Source organism: Jaculus jaculus, chromosome 2 (genome assembly GCF_020740685.1).
Source record: "Jaculus jaculus isolate mJacJac1 chromosome 2, mJacJac1.mat.Y.cur, whole genome shotgun sequence".
NCBI classification, from domain to species: Eukaryota; Metazoa; Chordata; class Mammalia; order Rodentia; family Dipodidae; genus Jaculus; species Jaculus jaculus.
The window spans coordinates 89,994,053-90,016,307 of record NC_059103.1 but is presented as its reverse complement, the minus strand read 5'-3'; the positions used below and the strand labels follow the sequence as shown (position 1 = coordinate 90,016,307).

The following is a 22,255-nucleotide window of genomic DNA, read 5'->3' as shown; positions in this document are numbered from 1 at the left end:
GTTATGTTGATAGTTGTGGGGATATGTGTTTGTGTGTGGAACAGAGACCTAACTTGGAAACAAGCATTATTCGTTTTCTCATTGCTGGAGCAAATACTCTATCAGGAGCAACTTAGATAAGGAAATGACATATTTTGGCTTACAGCTCCAGAGCAGAAAGACTATCATGGTGGGGAACACATGTCAGGAACAGGAAAGTGTAACATCACATCATCCCATCATCAGGGAGAAAGTAGAGAGGGAACATCAAGTGGAGCCAACCTAAAAGTCTTCAAGTTCTTCCACCCCCCCCACCTGCACCATTAAAATCCTTCCTTCAGGGCTGGAGAGATGGCTTAGCAGTTAAGCACTTGCCTGTGACCCCTGAGGACCTCGGTTCAAGGCTTGATTCCCCAGGACCCATGTTAACCAGATGCACAAGTTGGCACATACATCTGGAGTTTGTTTGCAGTAGCTGGAGGCCCTGGCATGCCCATTCTCTAGCTATCTGTCTCTTTCTGTATGTCACCCCCCCAAAAAAAAAAATTCTTTAGCAAGACTCCACCTCCTGAAGGTTTCACAACCTTCCAAAACAGTGCCACCATCTGGGGATTAAGCATTCAAACACATGGGTCTATGGGACATACTTTTCTCAAAGTTATTTATACCTGACTAACATGTTAGCAGGAGGTAGTTTTTCATTCGTTGATTATAAGTGATCTAGGAATGCTTCAATACTTCTTTCTACATCCTGGTATACGTTCCACTTAGTTTTATTTAGTCTCTATGTCCCAGATTTTTCTTTCTTTCCTTTTTCATTAAGTAGAAACTTTATATGGATATATCATGTGTTAATACCATTATTTCCCTCCTCTCTGCCCCCACTTCACTGAGGGTCCTCCTTAGTGGGATTGCTGGTGTTGCCCGTGGAGTTGTGGGTTATGTGTTGTGAGAGCAGCAGTCATTGTGGGGCAGATATTCCCTCCCGCCCCGTGGCTCTTACGTTCTCCCACCACTTCCACAAAAGCCCTCGAGCCTCGGTGGATGTGCTTAGAGCATGATTTCCTACAGCGCACCGCCAATGAGCATTGCCTAATACACTATGGCTCAGATTTGAGGCAATTATTTCTCACAAATTGCACATTTTTTTTTTACTGTAAATAAAAAGATTTCTGATGTGATAGAGTCATAATGGTTTAATTATGGAAAAAAGACATTTAATGTTTTTCAATATATAGTGTCAATGCTGAGAATTGCACTTCATATAAACACATGCAAAATCGCAGAAGTGTATTTAAGGTCATTTTAAAACTCAGTGGAAATTCTTCCCTATTCTCAAGCTAACATTCATTTAACAATTTTCTTAGGAAACTCAAGTCAGTATCTCAAACAGCCACTATTAAAATCAAACATTCTAACACAGTATAATCTAAGGTTATGCTAATTTGATATTTACATGCTAAGAAGTCATGGTAAGAAACATATTAAAAGAGGGAAGAAGGAGCACACACATGCCAGGCCCATTTATAAGAGTCAGACATTGAAATTGGATGAGCCTTGGCTTTACTCAGGCAGTTAGTGGTCTCAAGGTGCTGACGGAGGAGGGGCCAGCTCACCCAGGTGCACTGGGTTCAGAAGAAGCGGGAAGCCACTGCCAGGGAGTGCTGCCTGCAGCCATCTTGGATGAGACTGCAGCAGAAATGGGCTGTAATCCTACCAGGGCAGGTGAGGTGGTATCCATGCTCTCTCTGGGCCTTTGTCCCTGCTGATTACCTATCAAATCTATCTTTCTCCTGTTTCTCCTTCAAAAAGGTGTCACAAGTGGAAAAGTACAAGAAGTCCTGCTCTAAGTCATTTATACTAGTAAATCTCTCGAATATATTTTTTCCAAGAATATGATGTTTGTTTGTCTCAAAATTATTCTATTCCTAAATCCCTAGCTGCCAATTTCTTCTCCAGTATGTCAATTCCAACCCATCCTCATCCTTCTGTAGCCATTGTAGGAATGGATATCAACCTCCAGGCTGTCATGAACTCTCTTGGCCTCATAATAGCACCTCTTAGCAAGGTGCTCATAATCTCTGCATTAGGCTCTGTCATGTATACTCTTGTCATTTCCCCACAGTAGGTTCAGTGTCCATTCTGTTATAAAAACACTATTATGTCATTTCTTCCATCTCCTTTCTTCCTCTCAGGAATGCCCCATCACATGGTGTCACAGTCACATGGAGGCTTTTACAGTGGTTGTAGGACTTGCTCATTTTGAGAGTCGCTGGTAAGGAAAACCTTGTCAGACATGGGAATATTTTTGATCCTTTAGGGGAGTGTGTCTCCTGCCATGAAACAATGCAGAGACCAGCTTGGTCTCAGGACAAGCATTCTGCTGTAGTCTTGAGTAGCTTTGCTGATATTTTAGGGGACAATAAGAATGAAAGCCCCTGGAATGACATTTATACCCTGGGCCACCAGCCAGGGTGGTGCTTGCAGTGCTCAGTCCTGAGGAACTAGGCAATATCTCCCCAGGACCAGAAGCTGGCTGGTAAAAATCTCCAGTGGTCATCTTTAACCCACCCACATATGCAGGCATCCATCACTGGTCCTTTGAGTCAACTCTGTTGCCCTTGGTGTGAGGAACAGGCATAAGCAACATGCTCACACTCAGCTACCACTTTTGCTATGGATTATAGGATCCATTGTTCTTGATCCAGGAGACCCCATTAAATAATGATGAGTAGCTTTATCTATCTATCTATTTATTTATTTATTTATTTTTGTTTTTTCAAGATAGGGTCTCTCTCTGGTCCAGGCTGACCTGGAATTAACTGTAGTATCAGGGTAACCTTGAGCTCAGAGTTCCACCTACCTCTGTCTCCCAAGTGCTGGGATTAAAGGTGTGTGCCACTACGCCTGGCTTAGAGTAGCTTTATAACATCTAGGTAATAAATGAGAAACTTTACATAGTTCTTTTTTATAAAGAACCTTTATACTGAAATATATATATATATATATATAGATAGATAGATAGATAGATAGATAGATAGAGAGATAGATATAGATATAGATTTAATCATTTAATCAAATGTATATACATATATATGCATGCATGCATGCATACATACATACATACATACATATATATTTCTTTCTCCAACCAGTGCCTCTACTATTTTAATGTCTTTATTTTATTTTTACTTTCCTTGATCATCCATGATGACATTTCATCTTGTTGAACTCAATATTGTACAGATAACAACAGCTGCTACAGGGTCATGAACGCAACTTCTACTATGTGGTGGAATACACCATACCAAAGCACTCCGCCTCATCCTCTGGCTCTTACATTCTTTCCACTTCTTCTTCTCAGTGTTCCCTGAGCACTGTTGGGTGTGTCAGAGATGTCCCATTTAATGTTGAGCTTTTAACTGTTTCTTCTTCTCCATACTTTGGTGAGTCTCCTCAGTATTCACCTCTATCTGCAAATAGAAGCGTCTCCAATCAAAAGTGAGAGCAGCACTATTATATGAGCATAAACATAAATATGTAGAGGGGAATTTGATGGGCACCTCATATACATTTAGCCAAATAACAATAGTAGCTTCCCTCTAGTGCCTAGGGCCTTCTAAGCCATTATGTTTCCAGTACCAGGAATGAACTCCCTCCCATAGAGCAGGCCTCAAATCCAATCAGTGAACAGTTGGTTACTCCCATAAAAGCCACTATTGCACCAGTAGGTTCATCTTGCCTGGATGGCCAGTTGTATAGTTTGCAGGGTTTACTACTGGTTATGATTGTTGATGACTTTTCTCCCCCAGCAGCCTACACAGCACTTTTTAGCACTGAAACAAGCTAGAGATAGCTGGGAGGCGCTTCCAGCTTAATACCAGCTTGATTTCTCAGGGTCCAGCATCTGGCACATTTGGTATCTTCAGCAATTGGGTCTTTCTTACATTCTAGCTCTGATGGGAAGCCACGAGCATTGGTAATGGTCTTTATTGTTTTGCATGGCTCATGGACCTCTCTGACCAACAACTCTCTGGTAGGTTTCCCATTCCAGGCACTAGGACACTACGATTGTCCTATCACTTCCTATAGTTTAAAATTATTTATCTATTTATTTATTGTGTTTTTCAAGATAGGTTATTGCTCTAGCGGCTGCTGACCTGGAAGTCACTCAATAGTCTCAGGCTGACCTTGGACTCACAGTGATCCTCCTACCTCTGCCTGCTGAGTGCTGGGATTAAAGGTGTGTGCCACCATGCCCAGCTTTAAATTTATTTTTAATTATCTGAAAAGGACACAGGTTTCCATATGTCTTACTTATTTTATCCTTAGTTTTGGTTGAACCTCTGTTCCCCTCCTCTGAACCCATTTAGGTCTTTCCACCCCTAGTACTCTATGCTTTTACTTACAACTTCTATGTGCTACCTTTGATATCTCCTCCTCTCTGCTCATGGCCTTTCCTACCTTCTTGCCTTCCACTGCTGACTTACTCCAGTTAGTTCTTGACACTGAGCTATGGAGTGAGGGCAGATGATTAACTGTCATATAAGATCTTCAGATGTTGTATCTGTAGATTTTACCTTATTTTCCATTATGAATACTTTCATCTGATATGTTTCTATGGTTCTTTTGAGCAAGTAATTTTAACTCAAAATATATTAGTTACCTTAAGGAAATACAGCTAAGCTTCCGTATGTATGTATGTATGTATGTATGTATGTATGTATGTATGTATGTGTATATGCTTAATAACATGCCCAAGAGTTTGAATATGAAATATACGATTTTGGTATGTTGCCTTAGGTTTTTTTTTTAAGTAGACTAAATATGCTAAGTTTTAAGAACAATTAATTAACCTTCTAAATTGGTGTTGTATTAGTGAGTAGGCAATGTTTACTAGTTCAGTTAGGGAAACATGTCACAAGGAGTGGCAGAAGTAGGGCTGAAGAGATGGCTCAGTGAGTAAAGGACTTGTCATGCAAGCATGGGGACATGAGTTCACATCCTTAATACTCAGGTAAAATCCAGGTGCAGTGGCATGCCTATAACTTCAGCACTGGGTAAGTAGAGGCAGGAGTATTTCTGAGGCTTGCTGGCTAGCTTATTTGTCCACATCAGTGAGCTTCAGTTTCAATGAGAGACTGTGTCCCAAAATATTAGGTGGAGAGTGATTGAGGGAGACACCTGCCTCTGGCCTCCACACATACATGCACACATGTGTACCACCCACAGACATATGAACATGTATATATACACATACCATGTGCACATACATATAAACAATACACAAAAGATGCCCCAAATAGCATCTAAATAATATGAAGTAATCCTATTTTTAAGCTCATTTTACCTTAAAGTATATGTAACTTAATGTAACAAACATGTTAGTTATGTGAAAGTTCTAAAGGTTAATAATTTTATTTTTCAAAGCTACTTTATAAGATAATACTACCTATTTTTTGTTACTTTTGTAAGATTAAGTAAGCTTTACTTTTTGAGTTAGTTTTAAAAAATGTTATGCAGTCTAACATGTTGTTTTCTAGAAGCCATCCATAGAAGAGAGCATTCATTTCTCTGAGGCATGATATCAGTAAGCCAGAAGGTCAAATTCAAATTCCATAAACTTAAAAGTTATTTCAGTTCAGAAAGTGTACTTTTCTAACCTATGGAACAGGATAATAATAGTGCATTTGGTACTTATATCCTTGATTTGTAGTATAAGTTAAATTATGAGGAAATATGACTTTCTCAAGTATACAAATTCTAATTGAAAATATTGTATTTGATTCACTAAGAATCAGAAAAAGTATAATCGACCACTAAACAAATCATGAGATTGATCCTCCTGAATCACCCAAACTTGTTAAAGTGGAAGTTGCCTGTAGTTTGTACCTGTGGTAGTTTGAATGTGTGTCCCCCATTCACTCATGTATTACAATTACGCTTGTAACTTGAGTCTCCGGCTCCCTGGCTGGTGGAGGTGTCACTGGGGGCTAATCCTGAAGTCCAGCCCTAAGGTGTCGCTTGGGGCGGGCGGATCTGAATTCCAGGCTAAGATGTACAAAGTCTGAGCTCTGGCCAGGGTCCTGCTTGTTGCTGGTTTGGTGTTTGCTGCTTTTTGGTTTTGCTGGCCTGTGGTGGTTTTTCTTTCTACTTGGATTTATGAATGGGAGCTAGCTTCTTCTGCCATTGATGGAACTTCCCCACGTACTGTAAGCTTGAGATAGATCCCATCCTCCTATAAACCATGCCCAGTTCGGATGTTCATCCCAGCAACACAAAGCTTCCTACTACAGTACCTTATAGTGATTAGAGGTCGTGGAGATAACATGCACGCTTAAATGTGTGTTAGGCTTTATACTAGGAGTTTTACATGTGACATTTTACCAGTCAGCTGAGAAAAAGAAAACCATTATAGATGTATAGGGATTCACCTGAGAGTACAAATAGTTATGTGATATTTAACATATATTTATGTTTTATGTCCAAGTTTTATTATTATAGAATGTTTTTTTGAGTAGATATTTGAGCTTCCCTTCCCAATATATACTTCCATACCCTGAGGTCTAGAAATTATTAATATGTTACCAGTACTAATATAAAAATATATTTATTTATACTCAGATTCATATACTAGGTTAACTTTAATCAACTAATCAATTGATATATTAGACACTTCAAATCAAAGAAACACCACCCTCTGCCCATAATTCTACTACAATTAGGCAGGAATTCTACTAAAATTCAAATAAAATGAAGAACTGAGAATAATTTCCAAGTATGTAGGAAGGTAAAAAAGGCAGCCCCTGCAGCCAAAGTATTGCTATTTCAAATTATGCAATATTCAAATCTTATGGCATACAAGAGGAGAGTATGTCCTGTGTTTTGCCTGTTAGCCAGTTTCTAGGGAAGTGCTCAGACACGCAGCATAAAAACCAGGACTTTTTGTACTCGGTTGTATTTCTTAATGAAAGACAATCTGGGCTGCACCATTTAAGAAAAATATCACGTGTTGGTGTGCTGAGATTTGTTAAGCTGAAATTTGGATCATAATTTTTCTTATAACACTGGTTTTAAGACTACCATGTGAACTTTAACATTTAGTCAAAAGCATGATTTAGCTTATATTAATTGTAAAGGAATGAGAAAAGACTGTGGGTTGAGCTCAGTGATACAGGGTATGCTTAAAGGAATTGGAAAAAAAGTCATGAATTTGGCACTAGATGATAACCTTCCAAATGATTACAATTATGGCTATTAACATTTTTGTGAAGCTTAGGCTAGAGTTTATTTACATTGTTAGTTCTTCTATGTTCAGAAAAGAGACTAAATCTTAGCATTCACTCTCTTGCTAAAATTCACATGCATTTTTACTTTCTTCTATATTTAGTAATTGTTCCTGATATAATTTAATACTACTGTGAAGCAGGCTAACACCCAGACACTACAATTAAACTATGACATTTTCATAAAATATTATATCCAGTTTGAAAGACTCCAGACGGTTTAGTAGATACTTCTACCACATAAAATCTATTGATTTCACTGCAGTGACTTCAAAATAAAGGTCTATCTTTTAGCGTATACTGAACATACTCCTAGATAGTATAGCAATGATTAACATTTCTTAAAGTGTCCTGGGTTTTGATTTTTAACCTTACCTTCAAATATAAGTGGTAAAAATACAAAATTATCAGCTTAATTCTATGTTTCCTTTTTCAAAAGCAAAGAGCAATTCAAGTTCACCATTTGTAAAAGAGAATTGGGTTGGGCAGATGTCACAGTGATTAAAGGTAATTGTTAGTAAAACCCAGCTTTGGGTTTGATTCCCTAGTACCCACATAAAGAAAGATACACAAAGTTGCAAATGTGTCTTGAGGCCTTGGAATACCCATACTCACTTTCCCTCTCTCTCTCTCTCTCTCTCCTGAAAATAAATTAAATAAATAAAGTAGGTAAAATTAACAAGACAGTATTAATGCTTCTAAAATATCAAGCCTTTGGTAACAAGAAGGCAAATTCAGCTGTAACTTTAGCATGTGCTCACATAGTATGACTCAGACCATTAGGCAATTTTGGAAGTCGCAGTTAAAAATGTGGGTGCTGGGATCCAATTTATGGTTCTTTTTTTTTAAGCCAAGAGATTTTGGGCAACCTATTTTCCCAGGTTTGAGTGTTTTCAACTGTGGTGATCATGGCAACACTGAACACATGAGGTTGTTGTGATGACTGGATAGAATGTTTGCAAATGCCCAGCCGGACAAGTCCTGCACAAGTACTAGTGGATATCCCAGTCCACAAAGTAACAATGTACTCTTTTAATATCTAGAGTTACAGCCTAAGCTTCAGCAAAGGTAGTATACTGATTCCCTTAGGTAAGACAGAACATTCAGTGGTAGTAGCGTGGCCAGTGCCATCAAATAGAAAAGATGTAATTTGGTAACAGTTCATATGTATCTGGGTTGCATTAAACTAAAATGTTTTTCTGGAGGGAAAATCTTTTTCGCAAATGACATTTGGATCCATCTGGGTTGGACCTGTCTTTAAAAATGCCAAAAACAATTATAGTAGCCTGGCACTTTATAAAGTCAACCAAAATGAATCAAAGAGAATTGAATTCAAGGGATCATTGGAACATGAAATAAACTATAGTTTTCTAACCAGTTAAAATAGACATAAATGTATGTGTAAGCAAGATTGCAAATTTCAGCGCGCATAAGCAATATGTGCTTATTACCAACTACTCATTTAAAAGAGGCCAAAGGCAAGCCACTGTGTGGTTCTAGCTGTGTTTTTTTTTTTTTTTTGTTGTTGTTGTTTGTTTGTTTGTTTTGTTTGTTGGATTCTTGACTCTGTTGAGATCTTTGGTGTTTTGGTTACTGGCCCCTATTTTACTTGATAGTGTTAATTCAAGTTAGAACTGTATGCAATCTGTCAAATATTTGAGTACTTAGCATTTTGAGTTCCAACATAGGATTGATATTTTATTCCATGTAAAATATTTCCAATAGAGACTTTTTATCAACTACTTTTCATAGTACCAAGAAGCTTTTACTTTATTTCCATCTACATGCATTGATGAAGGTGTTTGAAATGTGACTTTTATTCACTTAAAAATGCCATGGGTGGGCTGGAGAGATGGCTTAGCGGTTAAGCGCTTGCCTGTGAAGCCTAAGGACCCCGGTTCAAGGCTCGGTTCCCCAGGTCCCAAGTTAGCCAGATGCACAAGGGGCGCACGTGTCTGGAGTTCGTTTGCAGAGGCTGGAAGCCCTGGCACGCCCATTCTCTCTCTCCCTCTCTGTCTTTCTCTCTGTGTCTGTCGCTCACAAATAAATAAATAATAAATAAAATAAAAATAAAAATAAATGCCATGGGTGACCTCATACATTTTTTTTTTTTCTGTGCCTATCTTCTTAAGTATTCTACTGTGGTAGTTTAGATTGGAAGAGAGCACTTTATATTCTGGGAATTCTCTTGAGCACCCTCTTCCTGTGACCAAAAGACATGCCTGATTTCCGGGCAGCCATTCAACCCCCAAACTCATTTCAGTATTATAATTACAATGTTCTTTTCCTCCACTCTGATGTCAGACACAACACTTGTTCATGTGTTTATTCAAACAAGCCCTGTGCACTTGTGATGGATGCATCAGGTTAGGTGTTGGGTATGCCACAGCATGGAGTTGCAAATGCCCAGCTCTCTTGTAGCTCACGATCTGCACTCCCAGAGAGGACAGACACGAATCCAGGAAATAAACGTGACGTCAGAAAAGAGGAGAAGCAGTTAGTGAAATGGAGAAGTACACAGCAGGAGAGGAGAGAGAGTTGTAAGGTGAGCAGTGTGCCATGACAGATAGGGTGATCCCATGAACACCCAACATGGATGAGCATGGCTGAGGTGTCAGGAGTACATCTTAGAAGTCTTGATAAAGGAGAGCCCTGGGGAGGGAGTGTGGTGGCATGTCTAAGGAGGAGTAAAGTGAGAAACAGTAGAACAGGAAGAGGTTGGGGGAGAAGAGAAGGCAGCACCAGGCTATGTTAGACTTTAGTTTATTTGAAGTACATTGCTGTTGATTCTGAATGAGAAGTGATTCAAGTGTTTAGCAGAGAAGGGATACAAGCTGACACAAGTAAGGTGCAATAGTAACACCCAGACAGTGAGGAAGCAAGGACAGAGGAGGCCATGCTTTTAATTTACTTTAGGCAAGAGATGAGGTGTTTTACACCAGGGTAACAGGCTGGAAAGGTTGTGAAATGTGGTAGGTTTCTGAGTAGTTTAAAGTTAGGGCTGATTTTGCTGATAGATTTGGTGCAGGATGAGAGCAGAAGAGAGGATGCAGAATGAGGAATGGGAACATGAGGGTTAGCGTTCATGAGCTGTGAGGGAGACAACTGTGGGATGAGCAGGCTTGAGGGGACATTGGGGCCTGTACTGAACATTTAAGTTTGCCAGTATGCCTATTCTGATCAGGCAATTGGACACGTGGGTCTGAAGTCCCAGAGAGCTTTGCTGGATACATGGATTTTGGTGCACTTAGTATAGTACTCAAATCCATTAATCTGGATGAATTTATCAATATAAGGAATAGCTGTGAACAGTAGAGACTGTCACCCACAACTAATAAAGAAAGTAAAAAAAAATATGAAACAAACTCTCCAAAGCAGTTTTTCATTTTTTGTTGTCGTTGCTGCTGTTCTTTAGAGACAGGGACACATGGAAGTAAGGATTTACCACAGACTCCTTTGCATACTTTCCATAAAGCTACACTACTTAAGACAGGTGGTGCTAGCTTAAGGATTGACAAGTCCATCTTTGAAGAACAGGGAGCCTACAGATAGAGCCACAGTTATGTGACCAGTTGGTTGTCAATAAGGCACTAAAACAATTTAATGGGAGAGAAATATCTCAAAAAATTGTGCTGAGACTGGTGGAGAGTAGCTCAGTGGTAGATGGAAAAGGTGGAAATCCCTCATGATCAAACCCCAGCACCAAAAATAAATCAGAAAAAAATTGTACATATGGGGAAAAGTGAATTTCACACTATATTAGTCAGGGTTCTCTAGAGGAACAGAACTGATAGAATGAATTGTATTAAAAAGGAATTTATTGTATTAGCTTACAGCAGTCCAACAATAGCAGTTTGTGGGTCTGAGAGTCAAGGAACCCAGTATCTACTCAGTCCACAAAGCTGGATGCCTCAGCAGTCCCAATCTGGCACTGAAGGCCTGGAGGCTTCCTGAAGATCCACTGCTCTTCAGTCCATGCTGGTCTTCAGTTCACACTGGAAAGTAGCAAACAGAAAGCAGGGAGCAGCCAGGTGGGAGGAATGGATCCTTTCCTTCCCTGAGCTTCCTTAGATACCCCGCTCTCCCCAGAGGGGTCATCCACTCTGGGGGAAGGGCTCTCCCTGGGGGAAGGATTCCTCCTTTTGTCAGTCCTCCCTGGAAGCAACCTCAAGAGACCTACTTATGGGTAATGTCTGTGGATTCCTAAACAGACCAAATTGACACAAAACTTAACCATCGCACACACCATACACAAAGATTAATACATACTGATCATAGACCATAAGCCTGTTAAAAGAAAACAAGAAAAATTTTCAGCGACTAAACTATAGGTTGCTCGAATTTTCACAGGTCAGGAAGAGAAGAGGATGAGGAAGAGTGCCCAGAGACGTAGTAGGAAAACCTGTACAGATTTGTGTCATGGAAGCCAAATTAAAAAGATATTAATTTTCAGGTGTGTGGAATGAAAGGACCGGGAGAGTATGTTTGGTATTGTGGTGATACATGGTGGTTTGGTTAAAACAATGTCAGTGGTGTGGTGGGCTGAAAACCAGACTGGAGCGCATTCACTGGACAGAAAGTGAACCTAATATTTCTTCAAGGATCTTGTAAAGAGTGGAAGAGGCAAATGAGGGTGGAAATAGATCAAAAGAGGCATTTTTATTTAGATGAAAGAAATGATAACATCTTTATTTTGCTAATAGAAAAAACAACAGGCAGCATATAAAATTAACAATTCAAGAAAGTGAGGGGGAAAACTAAAGGGAATAATGACCTTGAATAGTTAGTAGGGGTCAGTGGCCTAGTACTAAAGTGTAGTGCTGTCCTCTGCTAAAAGCACGGCTAGGTGGGGGAGGGGCGGGCATCACGGGTCAAGAAACAGGAAGTAGTATGGGTATGAAGCTTGTTGCCAGAAGTGGGACTGAAGCTTCCTCTAAACTGATGGTTATTTTTCGGTGAAATTGAATCAAGGTTATGAGCTGTGAAGGACAGCAGGCAGGGGAGGTTATGTGACAGAAGAAAAAAGGAGTAGACTGAGGTGAGTGGGAGAGTGGGCAAGGGTATTCGTGAAGGTGGATTGCAGGCAGCATTAAGGATCTGCTGGAAGATTCTGATCAGGAGTTTCAAGTGAGTTCAAGTAGTGTGTCCTTTTGTAGTCCTGTTCAGGCAGGAAATCACAGACATGCTTGCTTATAATGGAGAACGTGATTTAACTTAACATTTAGTAGTGAAATGCCAGTGAGAGAGTGAGGGTGTACACAAGGAAATGCTTGGAAGCTTTTACAATGTACCTGCATGGGATTTTTTTGTTGAGTGTAAAGACACAGGGAATAGTTTGGTGGGAAAAGGGAATGGTCTTAGATATCAGCCGTGGGAAAACTGTTGGAGTTGGGATGTTAGTCGTAGTCAGAGATGGATGGTCAAATTGAGATCCTGAGGAAACCATCATTATTTGAAGTGACCGTGTTTAGAGTGTGACCATAGGCAAGCAGATGAAGTAAAGAAAACGGAAATCATTTTCAGAGAGGAATTCAAGCAACTCAAAGTGTGCAGTTTTGGAAAATTCAAGTATGCTTCTGTTGGAGAATATGGCAGTGAAGTTGAAGTTAAAATCTTCAAGGGATAAGGAACTGGAGTAGAGGACTCAGGTTGGAGCCATCCGGAGGCGTACAAAGGAGGAGGAGGGATAGTTTGGAAGGACACTGTGGAGGTAGGAGCAAGCACTGTGAGTAATCGGAACATGGTGGGGTAAGTCAGGGAAGCAGTTATTTTCAGACTTTAGTTAAGGCAAGGTGAAGAGGACTCATCAGGAAGCCAGCACAAAGAGATGTTACTGGTGACTGCACTTGTCTTTTACATGGCTTCGTGCAAAGCTTCAGGAACAGGAGGTGGTTAGAGGCAGACCAGTAACATTTGGAGGGCTGAAGGCTGAGCCTGTGATTGGCTTACATAGGGATAAAGGACATGACAATCTGGCTAGTCCCAGGCATGGGAAGGTTGTGGGGATTGCCTGAAGAAAGATTTAGGGTAAATTGGCTTGGAATCTGGAGAATTCATGAGTCCAATCTTGGTTTCTTCTGTTGGAAATGTTCACCTAGATAGGTTACTTTATGTTGTATATTTTTGTTACTATAATAAATAGTATATAATATATGTTAAATATATAGGTATATATAAATACTATATTATTTTAATCCAAATATTAAGCACAAGTGGTATGAGATGAGGTAAAGCTTCCCTTCCTGATTCATCACTTCCTCTTAGTTTGCTTTGGCAATTACAAGCCATCTGGCCCTTTTGCAGTAGCTGAGATTTTGCCCACTTATATTCTATCACTCTTTTTCTCTTGCTGACCACTTAAAAAATCTATTTCTCCTCTCCATAGAAGCACCTTTTTCTCCTCTCTCTCTTCAAAGAATAAAAGGAGTATACAAATTCTATGTTCTACAATCTCTATGGTCTATGACCTTTAGTAATTTTCAAGGTCATTTCTTTCTTTATTTTTCTTTTTTTTTTCAAGGCCATTTCTGTCCTGGAGTAAGGAAGAGAAAAGAAAATGGTAATCTTGTTTAAAAATGCTAACTTCTTCAAATAGATGGGCCCCATTCTTAGAAATTGAAGAAATAGATATATAGAAAATAATTTAGAAGTCCCATGTTAAGAAATAGCTGCTATAAAGATGTGAACACCATGTCAGGTGTGCGTGCATGTGTGTGTGTGTGTGTGTGTGTGTGTGTGTGTGTGTGTGTTAAATTCTAACATCAGCTACCATGCAGTCAGACTTTTGTCTACCAATTGAGAGTGCATAAAACACGGTGGGTTATTGCATGTGCATTGGAGCCTCCAGTAATTGTCTACTTTTGAAGATAAAGATGTATGTTATGAACAATACATGTTTTGTATAGCACAGTGATGAACCTGACATGGATAATAGTTTTTAGTCCCATACCCAATTCCTTTTTGGCCTTTTCCCTCAGAAATAAAAGTTCTTCAAGGGTATGTTGGAAGTCCAAAATGTAGATAAGAAAGAGCACATCTTTAATAACAGTAATTATATGTGAACACACACACTTACATCCATACAAACACCTGTCACTACGAAAGTAAAGAAGATCTTTGTGTGGGTGGACAATGTCTAGTCTGAAGTGAATCCCTGCACCTTATAATGGATATATGAAATCATTGATACAGTGAATGGTGTTACTGCTCCTGGGAAAAGAGGTTTTAGAGAACTTATGGTATAGTACTTCCTCTGAGAAATAAGGGAAGGCAAGCACTAGAGCCCATGGGAGGCAGAGGAGGGAAGTAGGGAGGAAAAAGAATAATATTACATTATTAAGGAGTATAAAATATAGCTTCTCATTTAGAAACAATAGGAGTTTCTAAAAAGATGTTACGTTTCCTTCACATTAGTATTTTGGATACTGATAGTTACCACATTCTCCCCTTTTTATTAAATAATTCTACTTCTAGTGAGATTTACATGTCTGTAAAAAGGATACTAGATAGTTATTAACTAATCATATCCACAGCTAAATTTTGAAAAAATATATAGAAAGAAATGTAAGTTCCACACATTGGGAACCTGGAACATTAGTGGCACAGGAAGATTAATTGATTAAAAGAAAAAAAAATCTGACTAATCTAATGTAAATATGGTTAACATTATACTTGGTTGAGATAGGCTAGTCCTGACATATATGAACCAGTACACAGAGAAATATTTTTTTTTAAATTATTTTTATTATATTTTACTTGAGAGTGACAGACACAGAGAGAAAGACAGATAGAGGGAGAGAGAGAGAACGGGTGCACCAGGGCTTCCAGCCTCTGCAAACGAACTCCAGACGTGTGCGCCCCCTTGTGCATCTGGCTAACGTGGGACCTGGGGAACCGAGCCTCGAACCGGGGTCCTTAGGCTTCACAGGCAAGCGCTTAACCACTGAGCCATCTCTCCAGCCCACAGAGAAATATTTATAAACTAGAATATATGCACTAGAATTCACTGTTGTATATGGGCAAGAATGTGCTATTGAAAGAAATAAGACTTGACACTTTATGCCTATTCAGTTAATATTTGATAAGTGAATAAATATTGGATGCTGGACTGGCCATTTCAGTTATTCTGAGTCTTAAACTATGCATTTAGGAGGTGAAAATTAATAATACCTGTGATATCAAATAAAAGATACCCATTATATGAACACCACTTTGTTGCATCCAGCATAGATGGTTCACAATATACTCTGTTCTTCAAGGGAAGAAATCTCACTGTGTAGTCCAGGTTGGCCTTGAACTCACAGCACTTATCCTGCCTAAGCCTCCTGAGTGGTAGTTACACAGGAATTAGACACCAGTAGCCATTGTCAGTTTTATTTGTATCACGCATTTGTCAAAAATGGAGTTGATAAATTCAGAAAATCAATTGTGTGTTATCAGAACCATTCTGAAACACATACAACCATTCTCTCTAAAAATTACCTGTGTGAGGCCCACATTGTATTGATTTGTTTTGAAAGGACATCAGCTACCACAAGATGATGTCATACTTCTGGTCCTGTCCAAACTGCCTTACCTTTCTGTACACCTGCTTTCACACATGCACACACACAGACTGATACGTACATGCATGTGAAAAGTTTTACCCCCAAATCAACACTTGCCATGCAAAATATATTTTCTTTTTCCTGTACTTCATAATTTGACATATACTGATCAGAAGTCCATTAAATTGATTGTTTTTTTTTTTTCATGAAAACCAGTTTGAAACACTGATTTATAACAATATATTAGGATGGCAAACAGATTTGGGAATCAGATAGATATGAATTTGCACTTTTTGATGTCTTTGTATTATTAGTAGAGCTCTTTGATACAAACACTTGACTTCTGAAAAATTTAGTGGCAGCATCTTTAATTATAATGTGCATATAGGGTATACTCTGGTATACTATATGTAAAGTATAAAATATTATAGTATACCCATAAGATTAAATTACTTTTTCATTCATTGATTTTTTTTTTTTTAGTAACTTCTTTTTTGGGGGAGGTTTTCAAGGTAGGTTCTCACCCAGGGTGGCCCCAAGCTCATGGCGATCCTCCTGCCTCTGTCTTCCAAGTGCTGGGATTAAAGGTGTATGCCACTGATCCTGGCCTACAGCACCTATTTTTTTTTTTTTTTTTTTTTTTTTTACTTTTTTTGATGTCGGGTCTCACTCTGGCCCATGCTAGCCTGGAATTCACTAAGTAGTCTCAGGTTGTTCTCAAACTCACAGCAGTCCTCCTACCTCTGCCTTCTGAGTGCTGGGATTAAAGGTGTACACCACCATGCCAGATTATCTATCTCTTTTTCAATCGTCTTGATTGTAGTATATTTTTGAAGCTCCATTTTATAACTTTCTTCTCCTAGGTTAGAGCCCCGTCACATTTAGTGTTTTTTCTCTGAATTTGGTAAACTATGAGATAGAAACCTTTGATGGACCTAGACAGGTAGAATTTATCAGTGGTGAAAAGGAGCTACCAGCCAAGGACACTAGATGGAACTCTACTGGGGATGAAGTGATCTGAAAGTGGACTGGGTGGGATAAGAACTTCAAAGCATTCCTTTTCTAAGCCTTTTTACATGAGTTATCACTGGCCTGCAGATTGTAAATCTCATTTTAAGTATTTTTAAAGTGCTGAAGGCTTAGAAAATGCCTTATTAAAAAATTCATAATTGGCATAATTCATAATTGAATATTTGAGAATAATAAAACATATAACAGGCCTGGAAAGATGGCTTAGCATTTAAAGTGCTTACCTGTAAAGCCTAAGGAGTAGGTTTCAACTCCCTAGTAGCCACATAAAGGCAGACACACAAGGTGGCACATGCATCTGAAGTTCCTTGGCAGTGGCTAGAGGCCCTGCTGTATCCATTTTCTCCCTCCCTTCCGTTCTCCCTCTCTCTCTGCTTGCAAATAAATAAACATACACACATACATACATTTTTTAAAAATATTTTTATTTATTTATTTGAGAACGACAGACAGAGAAAGAGGCAGATAGAGAGAAGGAGAGAGAATGGGTGCGCCAGGGCCTCTAGCCACTGCAAACGAATTCCAGATGCGTGCACCCCCTTGTGCATCTGGCTAACGTGGGTCCTGGGGAGTTGAGCTTCAAACCGGGGTCCTCAGGCTTCACAGGCAAGCACTTAACCGCTAAGCCATCTCTTCAGCCCTACATACATTTTTTAAAAAGAGTTGTAGCAAATGTTTGCATCATCAACAGTTTGATTTACTTTATTAAATTAGAAACTTCTGGAGACCAGCAAAGAACACAGCCTTGGTAGTTTAACTGTGTTTGACAAAGATGATTTGTTTTGCTGTTCCTGAACTTCATGAGAACAGCAACCAAAAGAACCTACTCAGCATTATCACTGCATTCAGTCATTTTAGTTTAAAGAGGCCACCATGGAACTGGAAGGAATGATACAGACAAGTTATCAATGGTCACAAGGAGTGAGGATGGATGGAGAATATGTGCATACATAATTTTTGTTTTATTTTTCCTCTATTCTAAACCTTATTCTTTTTTCTATTTTTGTTTATGTTGATAGAATAGTGAAACAATAAACAATGTTTTATGATTATTGATATCTATCTTTCATCTACCTATCATTTATCCATCATTTATCATCTATCTGTATATTATCTATCTATCATCTATCTATGTATAATCTGGACATGTAGTTTCTTTGAAGAATGCCTGGTTTGAAAGAATGCCCAAGACCCCCTTCCCATCACGAGAGAAGAGTAGAGAGCCAATTTTTTCTCTCTACTTTTTTCTTTTAATTTTACCCAATAACTCATATATTTTAACTGATTCCTTTCAAATTTTTCCATTTTACTACAATTAAATCAGTTATTGGGCTTTTCTGATAAGGGTAAGACAGACTGAAGTACCAGCACCCCCCCCACAAATTACTCGAATTTTTGACAAGTATCTGTGGCTAGTTGTCTTTAAATTTAATAATAACTATTTATGGACTGCTTGGTGACAAAAACTCTGCTCTTTGTCCTTTGATTTTCCCTTAGAACCTGTCACCCAGAGCTGGACACTTGCTATACACCTAATAAATGCTTGCTAATTAGTAATCTTGTATTGATTATTGACTTGGACTAAGGTGCAAACAATTCAATGAATTGTGAAGCAATCATTTAGCATTTATGTAAATTTAGTTAAATAACCTTGAATACCACTTTTGCACTTAGAATATTACTAAATAATTCTTAGCTAAGTACTCTTCTGTAAGAAAGTATATAAAATAAATACTTATCTGATATAAGCAGTGGTATATTTATATCATATCTTCTTGAATGTGCTCTTTAGTTTTTTTTCAAAATGGACTTCTCTTGCTTTTATGTGTGTAAGAAATGTAACTAACACTTGATGGCTGTGTAAAATTTTTTATTGGCTATCTATTCTACATGAGAATTCATCCACTGGTTTTATATGGACATGGAAAAAACAGTCAAGCAGTAAAATAACTCATAATACGAGGAAGAGAAATCATGACTGGGGCATATTGTAAATCTGGCAGAAAGAAAAATGACATAATAGTGCTTCATAAAAGTTTGATAGGAGTTTCAAGTAAAAGGTGTCTTTTTTGAGGATTGATTAATGTACATATGGTTGTATCAAATAATCGCTATGTCCTTATTTTTAGCTACTTAAGATGTTGAGTCATTTAATGCTATATATAAATGGGATTACTTTAGAACTGCAGTATCAGAAGTCATATGTCACTTGGTAATGAAAGATCTACAAACCCAATTTCTTGCTCAAGGTAACAGCTCAGTGAATATTTGTTGATTGTTTCAAAACATCAGGTTTATGTATTTTTTAAATCAACATTAGCTTACTTAAAACCTATATAAGAATTTATCTCTAAGAATCTACCTGATTATTCCTGTCTAATATGCAATATATACGAAACTGATTGGTATTTAAATTATTTCTTGAAAGAAGTCTCTATCTTAAAGTAGTAAAACTCATAGATGCATAGATCATTGTTGGAAGTGAATCTATTTCCAGTATAATTTAAAAATTCTCCCCTCATACATTTACATTTCAGTAGAAATAACTTTTTAGAGTCAGTTTTGTTTGTATTATTTGTATAGAAGAGTGTCTTTTAATTTGTTTTTAGAAAGGCTTTGATTGTACAACACTAGTATTAAGATATTACTTTTGTGCTGTAAGTGGAATATGGAAGCTAATATTTGACATTATATGGTACCTGCCAAATTTTTGCTTTATTTTTGTAGTTCATCTGAGCTACACTACTGTGTCAGGTAAAGTCTAGAATCCTGTTTTGAAGATTTTAATGACTGTAAAGTCTGTGTTAATTTCATATTATTCTTTCTCCTAATAATATTGATTTTAGAGCTTTACTAGTTCAAAGTTTAGAACTCATCATGCATCATCTCACTTTTTTTGTTTTGTTTTGCTTTTCAACGTAGGCACTTGCTCTAGCCCAGGCTGACTAGGAATTTACTATGTAGTCATAGGGTGGCCTCAAACTCATGGTAATCTTCCTACCTTTGTCTCCCAAGTGCTGGGATTAAAGAAGTGCACCACCATGCCTGGCTTTCACATTTTTAATTCAGTGATAATAATTAGGACATTGGCTTTTGATGTCCAGATAACCTTAGCCACTTACTAATCTCTGTGGTCTTAGTTTTCTTGCATGTATGTATGTATATGCACATGCATGCATGTGTATATATATTGATAACAGATGTCTATGATATTTCCTATTTTATTTTATTTATTTATTTTTTAATTAACATTTTCCATGATTTAAAAAATATATCCCATGGTAATACCCTCCCTCCCTCCCCCAGTATTTCCTATTTTAAAATCTTATAGCTATGAATGAATAATAACTTATCAACTTGTTAATATTGTTATTTTTTAAAACTATTTTTAAACTTATTTGTGAAACAGAGAGAGAGAGAGAGAATATGTGAGAGTGAGCATGGGCACGCATGCCAGGGCTTCCTGCCACTGTAAATGAACTCCAAACACATGTGCCATTTTGTACATCTTGGTATGAGTGAATTGAACCAGGAATGGAAGATTTTAAAAGCAAATGTCTTCAACCACTAAGCAATCTCCTTAGCCCAATACTCATTTTCAATAGTTATTATTAGAGAGTTACTATCAGCATGAAATAATTTATGTGAAATAGCTAAAACCACATCTGGCATGTAGTTAGTGGCCATAAGTTTGTATGTGCAATTGTCATATTGCTCAAATGGACATGCCTTACATCACAATTCTCCTCTGTCATTATTTTTTTTCCATACGTTGATTTTATTGTTAAATACCTTGCCTAAATCTATCATAAATCATTTTTTATTAGTTTTCTATTCTGCAAGTACAGGCAGTTTGGTACCATTATTAGGCTCATCCGTGACCTACCCCCTCCCCATTGGCCCTCCTTGTCGAGGTATATGGGTTGTGCATTGTGGGGTTAGCCCACAGTTATGGGTAAGATAAATGTCTCTGCATATCATGACCCAACATGTGACTCTGACATTCTTTCTGCCCCCTCTTCCGCAAAATTTCCCTGAGCCATGCTGGGTTCATTTTTGGTCTGCTTCAGTGATGAGGTGTTGGGGGCCTCTGGGGCTCTGGCTCTCTGATTTGGTAGGCGTTGATTTTTCTCTGTGTTGGTCTCCTTCCCCCTTGTGCTGGTATCTGGTTCATTAGGAAAACAGCACCCTTGCTTGTTTCACCAATTTTCCTTAGTTTCAGCCAGGGCCCTTTGAAGGTATGATGGGGTGGCCCTCTCCTATGGATGTGCATCTATCTGAAAAAGAGAAGCAGATTCTCCAATGGCGAGTAAGTTAGCACCATGACAGCCCTTACTTTTTTTTATAGAGAGTTTAATAGGCGTAAGCCCTCTTGTCATTCTTGTTTACCGATGTTACACCAGATTTTAGAGCTTTCTGAGGGTAGACTACATATGTGACTTGCCCAAGGCTGGTATATTGCACAGCAAGGACTGATGACACTCCCAGTACTGTATCACTATTTTTGCAGTTTATCACACTCTCAAAACATAACTGAAATAATAAAAAGAAAAGGAAAATATAGAAAGACAAAAAAGGACAAAAATATACCCAGCTACTTGCGTACAAATGAAAAAACATGATTTTCATACATAAGTGGAAAAATTTTCAATTCTTTTTGCCAAACTAATCCATGGCTCTTGTATATCTTTTACAATTTCTTTGTACTGTCTTTTCATCCATTTCCCTTCAAATTTGCTTCTGCTGTATAAAGCAATATTTTTTTCCTAGAAGGACATTAATCCATTGATTGTTTAGCCTATTATTTTCAAGTTTACATAGTTCTTAGGTTTTCCTTTTAAACTTTTGTGTAGGGGTGCTGGGCAGATACCTCAATTTTTAGAGGCACTTACTTTCAAGGCCTGACAGCCCCAACTTGATCCCCCAGTCTCATGTAAAGCCAGATGCACAAAGTGGTGCATGCATCTGGAGTTTGTTTGCAATGGCAAGAGGCCCTGATGTGCCCATTCTCTTTCTTTCTGTCTCTTTGTCACCTCATAACTAAATAAATAAACAATAAAACATTTAAATTTTTGTGTAGTATATTAAAGTGAGCTGTCATATTGATCAAAACATAATTACTGTCAATCCCAGGAGGCGGGATTTGGCTTATATCAAACTCAGTGCACTTAGCATAACAGTATGCTAAATACAAAAGTCCACAAATTTTTCACAATAAATTATTGGTGGTACAGCATACGCATCCATATTACTGTGATTCTGGCATCAGTAAAAATTAAGCTATAGGGCTGGGGAGATGGTTCAGTGGTTAAGGTGCTTGCTTGCGATTCCCCAGTACCCATGTAAAGCCAGATGTACAATGTGGCACATGTATTTGGAGTTTGTTTGCAGTAGCTAGAGGCCCTGGTGTACCCA

General features: G+C 38.2%; 1 protein-coding gene across 31 annotated transcripts in view; it reads left to right on the top strand.

Annotated features, from left to right (window-relative positions):
• The window catches only part of Ank2 (ankyrin 2), a 710,882-nt gene that overhangs the window by 497,344 nt on the left and 191,283 nt on the right, over positions 1–22,255 (top strand). The window lies entirely within an intron of this gene.